At 43.4% G+C, this 18,527-nt stretch overlaps 1 protein-coding gene across 1 annotated transcript in view; it reads right to left on the reverse strand.

Moving 5' to 3' along the window:
* MGAT4C (MGAT4 family member C) overlaps positions 1–18,527 on the reverse strand; it is a 396,025-nt gene that overhangs the window by 148,859 nt on the left and 228,639 nt on the right. The window lies entirely within an intron of this gene.

Raw genomic sequence — 18,527 nt, forward strand, 5'->3', positions numbered from 1 at the left:
AATTTTGGAAGAGAAGTCCTTCTGTTGTTGATGCACTGAGTTTAGTGTGAAAGCCAAAGCCAGTACTTCATATTTGGATGATATATAATCAACACATATGAATGCCATATTCCTAAATTAGGTCATTCTATCACTTGACTCTTATGGTGAAAGTTTAAATGCTCATCATTTAATGAAAGCAGATAAGGTAGGGTATACCTAAGGTCATGATTCCCATTTCATCCTGGCCAGTAATATATATTTGGTCCTAAAAAATGGTTTGGACCCCATGGTCCTGTTTCACTAAATAAGGAGCTTTTCTCCAGCAAAAGTAGACTTGCCCTGATGCAAGGCTCCTTTTACTGAGAAAAGCACCTCTGCAAGGGGGATGGCTCTGCAGAATTGTACCCAATAGGTTAGAGTAATAATCAAAGTTGTTTCAAGCCCTTTTTCAAGATAAGAATGGCATTCACGAGTTAATATAAGATAACACTTTGTCATTATCTGCTGTGCAGACAGACAAGCATATCTGAAAGTGGCATCCAGCATAATTTTTGTACTGGCTTCAGGGGAAAAAAAATCTGATTCTCCATGCATTGTGTTTAAAAGGCAAAATTTATTTATAATTGTGTTCAGCTTAATGCTTGAAACAGAAGATAGTCATGTCTGAGACGGTATGAATGTGCTGAATGTGAAGAAAATAAAGACCTTTGTTATTTATACTGAAATTCTGATGAAATGCATGACACAATTGGGACAGTGATGAGCGCTTATTTTTGGTAATCCCTACCATGGAGAATTATTACCTGCATATGAGGGCTCAACAAAGTAAATAGGTTATCCAATAACATCTGTTCCAGAACAGCCCTAATACAAAACAGTGCAGAAGATGTGTAAGTGTGCATGAAATATTAAGATTTTTTTCTTTTGTAAGAAAGCAGGAAGCAAAAATGAAATTCCTTGTAATGTTCTGTGCCAGGAAAGGCAAAATGGTGGCTGTAGAGAAACAGCATGGTGTAATGATTAAGATGTCAGATTAGGACCTGGAAAACATAGGTTCAAATCCCCACTCACGCCATGGAAGCTTGCTGGGTGACCGTGGGCTAGTCACACACTCTCAGCCCTGACCCTGGCTAGCATTTTGATGGGAGACCTCCAAGGAATGCCAGGGTTGTGACTCAGAGGCAGGCAATGGCGAGCCACCTTCAAAATGTCTCTTGCCTTGAAAACCCTATGAGGTCACATTAAGCCAGCTGCGACTTGACGCCCCCCCCAAAAAAAAAGGGAAAGAAAAGATAGCACCTGATCTACAAGACAATTCTCTCTGACACTGTCCCATGAAAACCTACCTGTGGGAATCCCACCAGTCTTAGAGTGCATTCACTGGCTCTATGTCTGCCTCTGCACTCAGAAGTGGGTGGCTCTTCTGTGGAGAAAGCATCAAATTTGATGTTATCTCACCCATTAGCATTGTGAACTAATCTGGTGAACTGGGTTGGTTTCCCCACTCCTACACATGAAGCCAGCTGGGTTACCTTGGGCTACTCACAGTTCTCTTAGAGCTCTCTCAGCCTCACCTACCTCACCTCACAAGGTGTCTGTTAGGGGGAGAGGAAGGGAAGGAGATTGTAAGCTGGTATGATTCTTCTTAAAAGGTAGAGAAAATTGGCATATAAAAACCAGTTCTTCTTCTTCTTTTGTATAGGATATTTATGTTCATGTGTATGCAGTCACCAGAATAACAGATGGAACCAAATATTCAAAGTGGTGCACCCATATCTTTTTGTTTGTGCACTATATACAAGACAATAATGAAGCAAAGTGCTGCTAGTGTGCTTTTTACTCACTATTCAGTGGTCCTGGAAAAGAAAGGTGACTGAAGTCAGTCTACCACTGCTGGATATCTGGGAGTCAGTGTGCTGAAATACAATCAGACTGTAAATTGGCCCTGCCTCCAAATTCAGTCCGTCCTCTCCCAGACACACCTGGATAGACTGTAGAATAGAGTCCTATAGAACACTACAATTACTACATCCTCAACTACTGGAAATACAAAAGGGCCTTGGAGCTTTCAAAATTACTGAATCATCTATGAGAAGTGTGAATCCTCTCATCACTGCTAGAAGTCAAGCTGGTCTCATAGAAAGATCCACATAGCAGGTGCATTCTTCATTGTCCTCTGGTTGTTATTCCCCTGCCCCTGCACTTTGAACATAATTAGACAGAAGGCAGCACACCTTCCAGCATTTCAGAAATGCGAACAGGGACACTCTTGTAACACTCCTAACTCCAAAGATCACTGTTTGAGCACTCTCTTCATGAACCATCATTGAAGCCTTCATTGTATCAGTTATGTGCTGTATTCGTTTGCTTAGCAGTAGTCCGTCCTCTACTAAATAAAATCAAAGGTATGGCTTGTTATTATAGTTAAAGATACATTAGAAACCCATAATATTCTGTCAGTATTCTATCAGAAAGTAAGTTGAGGTTTCAGTTGTCCAAAGGAAAGACATTTGTACCATAAAGTGATGCTCTACAATGCATGTGTGTTGGGGGGGGGGTAGTGTCATATGCTGAAATGGAGCCCCCAAATGGGAAGAAAACCCTTTGTGTTAAAGCAGCTATGTGGAAAATAAATCCCATGGCCCTTTGCTCTCTCATACATGAACATGTGGGCTGTTGTGCTGAAGCTAGATGTGCAGCTGCCCATTAAACACCAAAAAAAAGGTCTCAGCAATCATCGCGATCAATCAACAATCAATCTGGGGTTTATTCACCACTGGCAATTATTAGCCGAACCTGCAGAGGTTTGAGCATCCCTAATTCAGTCTCTTCCACCAAAACCAAAAGGAATTCATAGTAAGGATGCATGGATATCTGCCAGTTTGGCTCATGCGATAGTTGCAGTTGCAATCAGGGACATGATTTATCTGTGAGAGCCTCTTCTGTGTGAGACATGCTCATTCCTGTTGGCCAGCGCGTTTTTCAAACAAGTTTCCTGACTCAGTCTAAATGGCTTTTCCTGGATGCATGTTCCTCACATAGAGCCCAGTGGTGTTCTCCCTACTCCCATCGTCACGGAATGCTACTGCTTTATAGCAAATCCTATCCCTTTTTGAACTTATTGGAAAACAGTTTCTGGTGGAAAATACACACAGAGACACACACATACAGAAATTAAGCACTTTTAATTTAGGATGCTCAGATATTTGTGGCAACTATTTTACAGGTGGCATTTAAAGGCACTTGTCTTAGCAATGGGCCTATTGTCTATTTAGCTTTTAAATTTCTCATCAAAGTAATTTTAAGTTCTGGAAAAGAAACATTTATGTAAACGTAAAAAAAATGACTCATATTCTGTGTTCATAACTTACTTTAATCTTTTCATGGTCTTTTAAATAAATAAATAAATAAATAATTTGCTGGTTCTACTGTTTTATTTAGCTTCTACAAATGAAAGGTACAACTACCCACATTTTCAAAATAAATTCAGCATTTTCTTCATTAAAACAAAATCTGAATATTAAACAGTTCTGTATTTAATGCTGCAATGGTCATAAATTCTATGTAAGAACAAAACTTTAACTGCTAACGGATTCAGTTCTACTATTTCATGCTATCTCATTTATCTTGAACAGTTGTTAAAATACACTTATGATTCAATTAAGTTTCTGTGTTCAGTTATATTATCAAGCACAGTTTTCAAAGCTTAAATCAATCCATTTCCATTCAGGCTTCTGATTCGGCATTAATATTAATTGATCTGCCACTGGTTCCCAGAACTTCAAGTATAAATGATGAATTTTTTATCGCATCCCAAGTCATTAATCTATCTTTCTTTTGCAATAACTAGCATTGTGTGTGATTAAGAGCTGATACCAGCATCTGAAAAATTAATGCATGTGCCCCTATCTCTGAACCCATGGGCTAGAGTCTTCTGTTTGCTGATTGTAGCAGAAATTATTTTATGTACAGGCCAACTACATTACGATTAAGAACACAAACTGGAATTCCAACCTAATATAAATTACTTACAATCCAGCCCTAAACAGAGTGATATCCTTCTAAGCCCACTGACTTTAGTGGATTTAGAAGGGTATAACTCTACCTACGACTACACTGTTAGAAGGAAACCTCATTGGTTTGGTTGAACTTATTTCCATGGATTGACCTAAACATCAAAGTATGATGGCTTATTTCATATCAGAATGCTTTTAATTATGAATCAATAAAATTTGCCAGACTTATGAGATTAAGTCAGGTGCTATGGCATTCCCCCCCCCCAATTTATACCCCAAATATATTTTGTCAGAAAATGACAAGGTACCACACCAAAGACTCCTCCAGTCTTCTGGCACATCTCCCTTCCTCCAAGAAGATGATGAACAAAGGTTCTGCAAGCTCTCTAGAAAGTTCTTTGAGCCTTCTTGGGGGCACATCATGTGGCCCCGGGGATTTGTACTTCATCCAGTGCAGCTGGTGTAAGGGCCAGTTATGCCAGTGCAGGCCTCCAGTGCTGTTGTGCCACTCTTGGGCCCTTGAGCAGCTTGGATGAGGTTGTGAGCCAGCACAACTCAGGCATAGGGCTCTAGTCTATTCCAGTGTGGTGGTGGGCAGTTCAGGGGGTGTAGCAGGATTTAGGTGGCTCCCTAAGAGAGGAGAAAAGTTATACTAAGGGAAATGGTGGTGCAGAGTCCTGCCCAAAGGGCTGCCAAATGGACTCTCTGGCGACCCCTATAAGTGCCCACCAAGGAGCTCTTGGCCCCTTGTGTGGATTCACATCTGTATGTGTTTTTTTCCTGTTCTGCAGGTGGAGATCTTACAGGAAGATCTCTGCCCCCAACCGCTGACTCCCTGTGCCACACTGAACCCTGGCAACAGAACAAGCCTGCCCTTGGGAGGCATCAATCATTTGCCGCTGAATGCCCCCTTGTGGTCCTCCACCCCATTTGAAAGCCAGCCCGGGAGAGTTACACCCATTTCCCAAGAGGTGACACTGAAGTAGACGTTGGTTCTCTCAGCCCCATTACCCCTGCATCCCTCCAATAATGTCTCTTCATTGTCCACAGATGTGTGTGTGTGTGTGTGTGTGTGTGTGTGAGTCATTGGAGGGTGGGTGGGGAGGCTTATTTGTACAGCAGATGTTGCAATCTGCCCACAGAGAAGATGGAGCTCATCCTGCTATTGATGGTGACACATCTGCGTGGACAGACCTAGGGTTGCTATGCTTTCTGCCCCTGAACTGTGGGCTCTCAGCCAAAAGTACAAACAATGACTGAAGGTCCTGTAGGAAGCAGACTGTAATCCGTTAGGAAATACCTGAGTTCTTGGGAACGGGGTCACAGTGCAGAGGGACGAGGCAGCAAAGAGTCAAGTTTGGCTGACGTCTCCAATTGATTGGGAAGACATTGGGAACAAGATCTTTGGGCTCATGGAGCTTGGTTGGGCCTTGGAGTCCCTGTTCTGTTTGTGCGTGGGTGCAGCAGGTGGAATAGAGTGCTAGAAATGCCTTGCTGTCAGCTTTTACATAGGAAGGCTGTCTTTTGGCACTGGGAAACAATACTGGTCTATTTTGGATGGTCTAGCACTACAGAGACTTGGAAGGGCTAAGTAGATCACAGCAAACTTGGTCCCATTTGAGTCCAAGGTAGGGTTGCCAGGTCTCTCTTCACCAACGGCCAAGGTTTTTGAGGTGGACCTCAAGGAGGGCAGGGTTTGGGGAGGAACTTCAATGCCATAGAGTTCAATGGCCAAAGTGGCCATTTTCTCCAGGTGAATTGATCTCTATCGGCTGGAGATCAGTTGTAATAGCAGGAGATCTCCAGTTAGTACCTGGAGGTTGGCAACCCTAGTCCAAGGGACAGAGTGAGAGAAAGTCCCAGAGTTCAGGCTTCATAGGGGGCCATTTGCTAAATGGATCAGTGCCACAGTCATTGCATGCATCAGGCTTCTGGCTGGCCACATTGGGGAAAACAAGAACTATAATTGCCATTGCTGCGGGTGGTGTGGCAGGTTCCAATCACCTATATTTCATCCCAGTGCCCAGGGCCCTCAGAATTAGGACCATTCACCCTTTGCGAGGGGGTGTACAGAAGTGCACTGTGGAGGGATCAGCTACTCATATGGCTATGTGGGTCCATCCACGTCCTGGCATAGCGGGATGTTCAAGGGTGGGGGGATTCTGCAAATTTCCTTAACCAGCAGAAACAAACCCACTCCTTCATGAAGCAGAATATTTGCTGCTCACAGGATGTGGAAATTCCTGGCTCTGAAGTCACTGTTGCCCCTTCCCCCTTTTAGGGGAATACAATACAAGTAAAAGGCAGAACACGAAACTCTGGAGGGAGGCTTGTAAAGCTCCTCTCTCTTTCTGCCTCGTGGGCTCCCAATGGCCATCCCCTGTGTATGGTGTAGTGGTTAAGGGTTTGGAGCATTCGACTCTGATCTGAAGAACTGGGTTTGATTCCCCACTCCTCCACATGAGTGGTGGATGCTAATCTGGTGAACCGGGTTGGTTTCCCCACTCCTACACATAAGGCCAGCTGGGTGACCTTGGGCTAGTCCCAGCTCTTTTAGAGCTCTCTCAGCCCCACCTACCTCACAGGGTGTCTGTTGTGGGGAGGGGAAGGAAAGGTGATTGTGAGCCGGTTTGATTCTCCCTTAGGTGGTAGAGAAAGTCAGCATATAAAAACCAACTCCTCCTCCTCCTCTTCCTCTTCTTCGTCTTCAGCTTGCATGGCTCAGTGTGACATATACCTGCACAGCAGCATTCAGCTGCAGGGGTCAGTGCCACGGCTCACAGCTTCTCCCCCCCCCCCCAGACCTTGGCCAGGCAGCTGTGGCCAGGCTGTGTGGATGCCAAACTGAGGGGACACTGATGCAGATGTGCGTACAAAGGAAGCCCTCCTAGTGAATGGAGACCCCCACTGATTGTCCTGGGTACATTGCAGGACTGGGCATGGGAAGGGGGGAAGTGGTGTGTGGGAGTGGTTCTGCTCAACAATGAATGGGTGCCAGACCATGGGCCACCATTCTTTCAAAGGCTGGTGGTTCATCAAGGGCGTCTGAGGGTGCAGGACCCCAAAAGGTGCCCTGGGAGGCAGGGCACCCCCTGCACCTATGTGTTCCCATACCTGCTCATGCTCAGTGTATATGTGGAGGATTCTGGGGCCCATGCCAACACTGACAAGTGCCCAGAAACGTCTGGGGGCACTTGGAGCCATTGGGGGGGGGGTGCTACTGACAGCCAGCTAGCCTCACTGGCCCATCTCCCCAGGGTCTGATGGGTGCTTGGCTCAGCCCTCATCCCCGGCAGCCCTTGATTGGTTCTGTCTGCCATCAGCCCTGCCCAGTACAGCACCACTTCCTCCCCACAACACTTCCACAGAGTGCTGTAGTGTGGTTGCTGGGGATACTGTCACAGTTGTGTGCATAGAAAGCCTTGAAAACCCCCTATTTTCCTCTTGGCCACCATGCAACTAAGCCCTACAGGGAATGGACTAGCTCTGCTGCAGTTAAGCCGCAGCCTGCTACAGCAACCCTTGGGATTGCTCTGCCCATGTATCCTTTTCTTTTTAGAACTGTTGATGAAAAAATTTCCGTATATACCCGTGTATAAGCCGACCCGCGTATAAGCCGAGGTGCCTAATTTCTCCCCCAAAATGGGAAAAATTAGGCACCCGCGTATAAGCCAAGGGTCGGCTTATAACCCCTCCCCCCCAGCAGGCTTACCTTAGATCCAGGTGCGCAGGCAGGCGGCGGCGGCGCCCCCCCCCCCGCGGCCAAGGAGGCCCTGCAGGCCGCTCCAGGCCCGGCAAAGGCGGTGGTGGGGCCCTCCCCGCAGCCCAGGAACCCCCCCACCGGGCGCTCCTGGCCAGGTGGAACTGCGCGCGTCCGGTGGGGGCGGCGGTGCGGCCTTACAGCGGCCGCAGGAGGCCCCCCACAAGCCGGTTCTGGCCGGGTGGAGCCGCACGCGCCCAGTGGCGGCGCGGCCTTCCAGCGGCCGCAGGAGGCCCTCCAAGGCTGGTCCTGGCCGGGGGAAACCGCGCAGGCCCAGCAGCGATGGCGGCGGCGGCAAGTTCCCCCCTCCCTCCTCCCTCCCTCCTCTACTGTATTGACCCACGTATAAGCCGAGGCCGGCTTTTTCAGCCCTTTTTTTGGGCTGAAAAACTCGGCTTATACGCGAGTATATACGGTAAGTAGGATTCAGTATGCGTACAAGTAACTAAGCAAGAAGTAGAAATCTGGTGAACAGTTTCTGAGACACTGTACTGTTTGCAGGGAAAAATAATAATTGAAAATATGAAGGAGAAAGTCACCTCATTTCTACAGACCTCCTGAGCCAGCTTGCTATAACAGATAAAACTGCTTCCATTAAGAAGTCAGAGTGACAGGCAATACTATCATAATGTCTAGCATAAATGAATTGTCTGCTATGTAATGTGGTGAAAAAGATACCCAGAGAGAAAAAGAAAGAGATTCCCTCATCCTAAATGTTTGTGGAAGGTGCTATTGTAGCATAGATTGAGGTTACTGGGATGGGGATACTTAATATCACCATTGTTTTCCTATACATATATTGTGTGTGTAAAGGGCCCCGTGGTGCAGAGTGAAGTCCAAGCTCTGCTCACGAGTTCGATCCCGACAGAAGTTGGTTTCCGGTAGCTGGCTCAAGGTTGATTCAGCCTTCCATCCTTCCGAGGTTGGTAAAATAAGTACCCAGCTTGCTGGGGGTAAAGGGAAGATGACTGGGGAAGGCACTGGCAAACCACCCCGCAAACACAGTCTGCCTAGAAAACGTCGGGATGTGACATCACCCCATGGGTCAGGAATGACCTGGTGCTTGCACAGGAGACCTTTACCTTTTGAAAGGGCCGTCAAGTCGCAGCTGACTTATGGTGACCCCTTATGGAGATTTCAAGGCAAGAGACTAACAGAGGTGGTTTGTCATTGGCTTCCTCTGCATAGCAACCCTGATATTCCTAGGTGGTCTCCCATTCAGCTACTAACAATTGCTGACCCTGCTTAGCTTCCGAGATCTGAAGAGATGGGGCTAGACCATACTGCCTTCCCTCCCTTTCCCTCTATATTAAGTACTGGTATTTCACACAGTCACCTCATTGTATTGGCAAACACATTTTTATTAATTTAGCTTTTATGATTGGCAGTCCTGTTCAGAGTTTTTAAAATGTGACTTGTGCTGGGTTTTATAATTATTTTAATTGTGTTTTTTTATGTTTTATTTATATTGTAAGCCACCTTGAGTTCTTCAAGGGAGAAAAGTGGCCATCAAATGTTTAAAATAAATAAATAACATACATGATCTGCAAAGTATAAGTATCATTTTGCTACCAATCATATTCAGCTTAGAAAATGTTTATAGGACTTACCCCGTTCCCATCCTCTGATAAGCCTCCCTATCAGGACACATTTTGCTACAGTTGTAGAAAATGCCAATCCTGTACTCTTGGATAATGTAGTGAGGGGTATATTTGGCCTGACAGTACTTCCTGCATTGTATTCAAAGATTGAAGGGCAGGTAGTTTCCTCTACACAATTAAAGCTGGAATATGCCCTAGCATGAAGGCAGCAATAATGTCCAAAACATCACAAGGAATTTCCGTTGAAATTGCCAAAATAGAGGGAACTAATTTTGTGGCTTCGATAGAACCTGGGATGCCATTATGCCAGATCCTACATTTCAAATGATGCAGGGAATGCTATTGGCAAACTGGGCTGACACCCAAACAATAGGAGGACTAGAGATAAGGTGCTTATAAGCTGGTTCCAGTTTCGCAATGTGTACATTTGTCATGTGCTTCTGACCCACCCATCCATTTGGAACAGCAAGGGACTAGCTTAGGTCCCAGTAGTAATATCTAGGATCTCCTCAAATTGGTATATGTCATGATCTTTTTTCACCAATTCTAATACTGGAATGTGATGCTATAAATAAGCCTGGTCTTTGAACAATTAGTAGGGTTGCCAACCTCCAGGTAGTGGAAATCTCCTGCTATTACAATTGCTCTGCAGCCAATAGAGATCAGTTCACCTGGAGAAAATGGCCGCTTTGGCAGTTGGACTCTATGGCATTGAAGTTCCTCCCCTCCCCAAACCCTGCCCTCCTCAGGCTCCACCCCCAAAAATCTCCAGGTATTTCCCAAACGAACTGGCAATCCTAGCAGTTAGTTTGGTACCCAAGGCTGGGTGGAAGAGATAAAATAATATAGTAGAGAATTTTTTAAGGCACTAAATCAGAATTAAAAACATTAAAAATAATAAAACATGGCACAATGGCATCTCATAAGGTTGATAAACTTGAACCACACATGTGCCATGTTTTATTATTTTTAATGTTTTTAATTCTGATTTAGCGCCTTAAAATAAAATAAACATATATTATTTTATCTCTTCCACCCAACCTTGGGTACCCATCTTTTGGTTTTTAGGCTGGGCTTCTTTCCCCTTTTTTCCTGGCACAGTTAATGTGTAGGCTAGCATAAACAATATCAACAGAGCGCTTGCTAAGTTTGGAGCCAGGGTGAAGTAGCCCAAATAATAACAGCCTAATGACTAACAAGTTGCAAAAAGATAAGTGCATAGTTCATAGGGTGGCTGGAGATCTCCCTCTAGTACAATGGATCTCCAGGCGAGAGATCAGTTCCCCTGGAGAAAATGGCCACTTTGGCAATTGGACTCTATGGGATTGGTCCCTCCCCTCTCCAAACGCTGCCCTTTACAGGCTCCCCCCAAATTCTTCTGGTATTTCCCAAACCGGAGCTGGAACCCTAATAGTTCATTAGCCATGCAATTAATAAAACTTAGTTTAACACACACATACATTCACTCATATGCACACATACTTTGAAGGGGAGGGAATGTTACAACCAGATAATCACATAATTGTTCACCATCCTCAATATCTACCCTTAGAAATTCTTTCTACCCTTTCTACACGCTTTGAAGGACATGTCATCAGTTTCATGCTGGTGCTGACAACCATCAGACCATCTGGGACACAATACAATCACAGGTTTCTTCCTTTAAAAGGGCAACAGCACAGTAATGAGTTCAGCTTGACAATGAGGGATATGGCCTGTCCATTACAGGCATGTGGCTGAGTTTGGACGTACACTGAGTACCACAACTACCACCAAATGTGAAGCCAACAGATATTTTATCACACAACCCCTGGCCATCTTAGGTTTTCTGGTAGGAGTAGGACATATTTGCCTCACCAAACTGAAAAACTGGAATCAGGGAAAGCAGTGAAATAATGGCACAAACTGTACATAAAAATTCAGTCCTCATACCCACTTCTCAGCTCACTTTCTCAACTTATTGAGAACACCTTTGGTTTTCATCACAGAAAGAAAGTTCAGTGATAGGAGTTTTGCCATAATCTAAAGCTCTCTACAACACTCCCACCATTTTCATTTGAGTTTGGTATTGTTTGGGCATGTATGTACAAAAACTGCTAGATCAAATCTGGTAAGTTGTCTGAGTAGCTGTGAAAGTTCGTCTAAGATGGGGGGAAATACAGGATAGCTTAAGAAACCCATCATCTTTTAAGTAACACTTGAGCTCAAGCTATAATACTGCCAAGCTACTGCTTCATTGACACAAATCATAGAAAGGAAGATAAATGGCAACACAATTGTAAAAGACGTACACTCATAAAGCTGCAGATACTTACAAAAAATGTACTGTACTATCACGAATTACTGAAAGAAGCCAGCTCGCTTTTAAGCGATAAGTATTTAGTGGATTCCAATTGTCCCCATATAAATAATTGTCATCAGCTTTTAAATTAACTTCAGCCTGTTATTTAGCACTTCTCATTATGTACACTGTTTGACTACTTAAACCAGTTATTGGATTGTTCATACAGTAGCCCTTCAACTCCCTCAGTCAATTAAACTCTTTATTGTATCTGATTTGCTGGAGTCAGTGTCACTGCTAATCTTCTAACTCCGCCTCAGTTCAGGAGCTTTACATGTGCTGACTCTCTTGCAAAACAGACAGAGGAGGTATAAGCAGAGCTCCACGAAGGATGATCACAGAAGCACTGCTCTGCCCAAGGTGGACACAATCAAAAGTAATTACCCCTTTTCAAAAATCAAAGAGCAGATTGACATGCGATTGCTAGAATCAGGCTGTGCTCGCCCAGTTCCGTATCCCTGCACAAAAGAAAGAAACGGCTACAACTCATTCAAGAATCGTGATGACGGTAAGACTAGTTTGTGTCACTAATGCTCCGACACAAAACTATCACAGAGTATTTAAAAAGTTTTATCTGTCTTAGCACACAGTCACACACTACTGAAACCTTTCCCCACATGCTTTTCTTCCCAAAATGCTTAACATCTACTTGAAGGAGGAAGAAAGTGAAGAAAATTATTGATCAGAGTTATAGCCTCGTCAACCTGCTGCTAAATCTTTACCAAAACACCCATCAGCTAGCTATGTTATTTTATATTGCAAGTAGAATTGGCTCAGGTGCACACACGTGTTTGTCCCCCCCCCCTTTACAGTAACTGCCTTTTCCCCAACAAAAATGCAATTTACATATTAAAGTAGCTTACATCCTAACCTGTAAAAGCAGTTCCCTTTCCACTACAGGTTCGATTTGTCACCTTTATTTTTAAAAAGAAGGAAGGTACAGCAGAAGATGCTCTTACCACAGGAGGAGAGAAACAATTCGTTCAGCTACATCCAACAGGGCTTTGTGCATGCAGGCAGCATGAGTGATTCTCAGGCCTCACAGAAAAACGAAATAATTGGCTCTCAATGAAGAGATGTAAACATCCATCATAATGGCACTGGTACTGAAGCTGAAAGCGACCTCAGCTGTTCTATGTACTCTGACTGTAGGATGATGTCACAAACATCAACTGGGTGTACTCTCATTGGCTTCTGTTACCTGGAATCATATCTTAACCCTAAACTGTCAGCTGCAAATTTGAGCATGGATCACTCGGGAAGGGGAAGGCAGAGACAGGACTGTCCCTTCTGGGAAAGAAGGAATAGCAGGTACATAGTGATTAAAGAAGGAAGACAGTTTTTTTTTTAAAAAAAAAGAGTCCAAAAATGAATTTGCCTAAATTATTAAATTAGAGCCTCAGGGAATTACATTTTCATAATCTGTTTACTAAATGACAATAATCATCAAAATATTGTACAGAATGGATATTAAAGGAAAGGTTAATGAATACAGCATCTGGAGGATTCAGCTTTAATGAGTTTACATTGTCTTTTATTATAGCTCAGGCTTGCTGATAAATACATGTCAAAAGACAGAAGGAGAAATATATAATTACCATAAAGTGTCCTGAAGCAAGCATTAGCATTATATATATGTCAACATTTTTAAGCGCAATGAACAATACACTATTCTTTGAACATAAAGTAGGAAATTCAGATATTCTGCAAACAGGCATTTAATATTGCTGTGTATATTGTATATAATATTGAATGGCAAAATAATTTATGAAACTAACATTACACACAGAATGTGAAATTTAAAGCAAACTGTGAAGAGTTGGCCTTTCTTTTTAAGCACTGTGCAGTAATTCTGACATTTAGGATGGATCTTGTGGATCTGTTCTCTTAATGACAGTTCTCTGCTCCAGCACCAGGAGCTTGTGCTGACATGAGATCCTCTTGGGTCAAAGAAACACCCCTAGTTCTTTAACTCACTACCTTTATTGGTACCATTAGTGGTAAATGGGGAATGTGTATGTAAAAGTTACTCACAGTGCAGACCTAAACAGAGTTTAGGGTTGTCATTCTCCAGGTGGCACCTGGAGATCTCCTGCTATTGCAATTGACCTCCAGACAACCAAGAGCAGTTCCCCTGGAGAAAATAGATGTTTTGGAGGGTGGACTCTATGGCATTGTACCCTGCTTAGATTCCCACTTCCCCAAACCCCACCCTCCCCAGGCTCCACCCCCAAAATCTCCAGGTATTTCCTAACCCAGAGCTGGCAACCCTAACAGAGTTAAACTCTTCTAATCCATTGAGGTCAATGGGCTTAGAATTCTGCTTAGGACTGCACTATTAGTTGCACAAATTGCATCAACATCCATACATGTTTATCTTCTGTGATCGGTGCTGATACTGTTTTATTTATCTGAATAGAAGGGAGTCTCTGAGGAATACAATATGTGTGCACTCAATCTAGTTTTGAATTCTTCAGCAAAAGCCAAGAGTTGTTCTCATTCTCTATGAAAAAGAAATCCTTGAGTTTAACACAGCATAGGTGGAAAATAGTATTATAGGAGTTTGGGAATAAACTTGATAAACAACTCTGCCTTTGCCTTGTGGTCCTTTCACAAAGTTGCGCAGACTCAAGAGATTAAATTCCGGGGACTTAATAAACAGCCGCTCTGTGTGGAAATGCAGACACTAGCCTATTAGTCAAAATGTACTTTAGGCCAAAGTGAAAACTGCTTCTCATTTATTTCTGCCTCAAAACATGGGAGTTCAGATGAAAATGTATATAAGGGGGGGAAAGATTCATTGCCATGCAATATGACATAAAACTGAATTACAGATCAGAAAGATGAATTTGGACAACAGGAATGCCGACTTAGGTTTCCTATGATTAATGGTAAAGGTAAGGCCCAGTAATTGCTAAGGAGATATGAGTCATGAGTAAAAGAATTATTTATGAAGTAAAATCTGCTTAGGCATATCACATGTATAAATTATATTTCTCTGAAAATTTAATGCTATAAATAGGCAAGATCAAGCAGAGGCACTCTTGATAGAAATCTCAGTGTGTGGTTTGCTTTGCTCAGCAACAGCTTTTGAATTCCCTTACCAAAGTAGTTTTTCACAAGAACAGCCCATGTCCTGTATGTTTTCACTTCTTTCACATGCTGCCATTTATTTTCTGTTTTCTTTTCAAGAATGAAATTCTCCAAGAAAAGATTGATATCCAAAGAATGAATCAGTTTGAGGGAAGGGTTTATACACAGGATTGCCAATCCACCAAGAACAACAACAACAGAAGGCCATTTTATTTTACTTTGGGTCCAGTTGCCTGGAAAACAAGGAGCAAAGACTTTAAAAAAGGCTATACAACTCAGGCAAATAGTATGTGTTTGATTTGGTTGTTGTGGGGTTTACCCACTGGAATGATCAACATAACTACACTCCACCCCAAACTCCCCCCTCCAAACCACTGAACTGTGCCCCAGGTTTCATCACTGTACCTCTTTCTGGTCCACGACAGAGTTGCCAGATCCAGGTTGGGAAATACATGGAGATTTTTGGTGTGGAGCCTGAGGAGGGCGGGGTGTGTGTGGGGGGGAGGGAGGGACTTCAATGCCATAGAATCCAATTTCCAAACCATGGGGTTTTCAAGGCAAGTGATTAAGCAGAAGTTGTTTGCCATTTCAGTTGGAATAGGAGATCTCTAACTAGTTCCTGGAGGTTGGCAACCCTAACCGCAAATTACCAAGTTCCATTTTTAAAACATTTCTAGAACTGACAATCCTATTTGCTGTCTTCTCCACCCAAGCCAACAGCCTCAAAGTCAAGGAGAAACTGCTATTACAACTGATCTCCAGCCAACAGAGATCAGTTCACCTGGAGAAAATGGCTGCTTTGGCAATTGGACTCTATGACATTGAAGTCCCACCCCTCCCCAAACCCTGCCCTCCTCAGGCTCTGCTCCAAAAACCTCCCACCAGTGACAAAGAGGGACCTGGCAACCCTATTCATAGAATCATAGAGTTGGAAGGGGCCACCAGAGTCATCAAGTCCAACCCCCTGCACAATGCAGGAAATTCACAACTACCCCCCCTCCACACCCCCAGTGACCAGAAGATGGCCAAGATGCCCTCCCTCTCATCATCTGTCTAAGGTCACAGAATCAGCATTGCTGACAGATGGCTAACCTCTTCTTAAAAACCTCCATGAAAGGAGAGCTTACCACCTCCCGAAGAAGCTCACTGGCTGCCGGTTTACAAGGTCAGTTCAAAGTGCCAGTTCTTGTCTTTAAAGGCATAAATGACCAAAGTACCTAAAGTACTGCCTACTCAAAAGTTCATCAGAGGCACTGCTTCTTCATAAGTGAGGTGGAAGGCTAAAAAAGACTGGCCAAATGTATGATGGCTTACTTCTGGAATGCCCACACAGTCCTTTGCCTGTTGCCAGAATCCAGTGATCTTTTCTGCTTGCCCAGCCATTTAATCATTATTGTGGGCTGCATCTGTGTTCATACTTTCCCTATTTTATCAGAAACTTTTCTTTTATTTCTTTTGATAGTAATTATTTAATTCTCTGCCTAATGTTGCCTTTTGCTTTAATCTGAGTATCTCTGTTAGTTAGATGGAACCTGATTGCACAGTGGATTTTATGCTCCAATGCTGGAAACAACCTAATTCATTTTCTTTTTAAAAAGATGATGGTATAGATATTAAATAAATACACCACTTAGCAAATCTCTGCTTTTGTATTAATGTTGGCTGGTGCACCATAAGTTATGTCATCTTACAATCAAAGGAAATCTCAAATAAGGAGCTTCCTGTGCATTCAAGAACTCCCAAGCCAAAGATAAAACATTGTTATTTCAGAATGTTACTGTGAGATTCTTTAGAATTATTATTCAAATCTGGGATTCATAGGCTTTACAACACACACACCCCCCCCCCACAAATCTGTGTAGTTTTCATGTTAGGGTGCTTACTATAGCCAGCGGCAGGCATCTTGTTTTTCTTTGATTTCTGAATTTCCCAAGCAGTAGCCCGGAGAGGGTGGGTCCCAGTTACACAAGCCAGGTGTAGGGCCTGGCAGAGATGTGAGTCTGGCTGGCTCTTTCTCCTCTTCTATTGTGGTGGTGGGGCCCTTTTATTCCTCCACAAGTAGGATGAACAGACCACTTTGATCAGAGGTGTGTAGAACTGGACCCCATGGTCTAAATCACTTGAAAATTCGGGGGGGGGGGGTCTTAAGTGGACAGGCAGCACTAGCTTGCTTGCAATTTTGATGTTATTTGATTGAAAACAGCCACTGCAACCCCCCAAAGAAAAAGTCCCCCATAAGGAATAATGGCAGAGCTGAGGTTCTGGCTGGCTCCTTTTCCTTCCCTCCTTCCATTTTGGGAGTGGAGCCCTTTTTTCCTCCACAAGTAGGATGGCTGTAAGACCTATTCAAGGGCCCACAGACTTGGACCCCTTGGTCCAATTCACTTGAATCCGGGGGGGTCATTAGAGGGAGGACTATGCACTGTGTAAATCTGTTGCCATTGTCTTTAAAAACAGCTGTCCCAGACTCAAATTGTTTCCCCACTGATAATAATGCTCCTCTAAAACACAGAAATTTGAAATCTGTACCAGTAATGCCCTACCCCAAAAGCAGCACTCATAATAAAATCCTTTCCTCTCCCCCTGCCCCAGCACCAATCAAGGATCTGAAATTATAACAATATTTTCTCAGTGATGCCCCACTACTGACCATTGCTTATAACATTTATGGAATTGAATCACAAGGTCATACATGCCACATAGCATTTAGAGAAGTAGCAATGTATGTTCAAGGTGGCAGAAATATTGATGGTTGCCAAGAGATCTGGTTAGGAATAAGCTAAGTGAAGCCGTCAGCTCATGATCATACTCAATACATTGAGTAATCATATGCCACAAGATTTTGTGGCATACGAGGGAATTAGCAACTTTTCAATTGCCTGAACTGAAAATAAAAATAATGGGCTGCTGAAGCTGTATGTCTTCCATATAGCACAACTGCAAACTAAATTGCAGAAATTGTTAGCAGCTATTTTCTTCAATTGACCACTTGAATGTAGAAAACCACTTAATGCAGTTCTGTGATGTTTTTACCCATATTATCCAGCTTCTCACAATTGTTAGAGGAATTAAAGGGACTTGATATTCTGTATTAAATAAATATACTTTACACACCTCAGTGTCCTCAGGCTACACAGCAAGCAACAGTTCTGTCTAAAGTACAAAAGAAAATGAAATAAACTATTTTCTACTCTCTGTCACCAAATGTGTTCCCTCCTTCTTGAGAAAATTCATGATCAGACTGAACACTTTTGTGTGCTTATTTATTTGTTTACAAGTTTTATATTCTGCTCTCTGAAACAATGGTTCTCACAGAGGATTACAAATCTATAATTACAACATATGTACATACGGTGATTTTTTAGTATGCAAATGCTATACAAATGCCTGAAAGGTTAAGGCATGGTTCAGTTAAAGTTCATCACTTGGGTTTAATAATGTAATTATTAGGGTTGCCAGCTCTGGGTTGGGAAATACCTGGAGATTCTGGGTGCGGGTTTGGAGAGGGGAGGGACTTAGTCATAGAGTCCACATTGCCATAGAGTCCAATTGCCAAAGCAGCCATTTTCTCCAGGTGAACTGCTCTCCAGGCGATAGAAATCAGTTTCCCTGGAGAAAATGGCTGCTTTGGCAATTGGACTCCATGGCATTGAAGTCCCTCCCCTCCCCAAACGCCGCCCTCCTCAGGATCCTCCCCAAAAATCTCCAGGTAATTCCCAACCCAGAGCTGGCAT

Source organism: Euleptes europaea, chromosome 3, assembly GCF_029931775.1.
Source record: "Euleptes europaea isolate rEulEur1 chromosome 3, rEulEur1.hap1, whole genome shotgun sequence".
In the NCBI taxonomy this organism is placed as follows: domain Eukaryota; kingdom Metazoa; phylum Chordata; class Lepidosauria; order Squamata; family Sphaerodactylidae; genus Euleptes; species Euleptes europaea.